Below are 240 nucleotides of genomic sequence, written 5' to 3' on the forward strand. Positions count from 1 at the left end.
CTGAGACGAATACATAGATCGGTTCAAAAGATCACGAGTCCACGTGCCCTTTCATTTCTTCGGGAGATTAGATAATAGCAAAAAGGTGTTTTGTGTATTTTCCTAAACCGTGTGTATGTATTGTGTCATGTTCCCGGATTGTGTTCACGGATGTTTAACATGTGGTAGAAGTAGGTTAAGCATGTTTTAATCCATGGTATTTTATTTCCTGATTTAAAATAGGATTCAGTTCTGTACTTG

This window comes from Penaeus monodon, chromosome 32 (assembly GCF_015228065.2).
Source record: "Penaeus monodon isolate SGIC_2016 chromosome 32, NSTDA_Pmon_1, whole genome shotgun sequence".
NCBI classification, from domain to species: Eukaryota; Metazoa; Arthropoda; class Malacostraca; order Decapoda; family Penaeidae; genus Penaeus; species Penaeus monodon.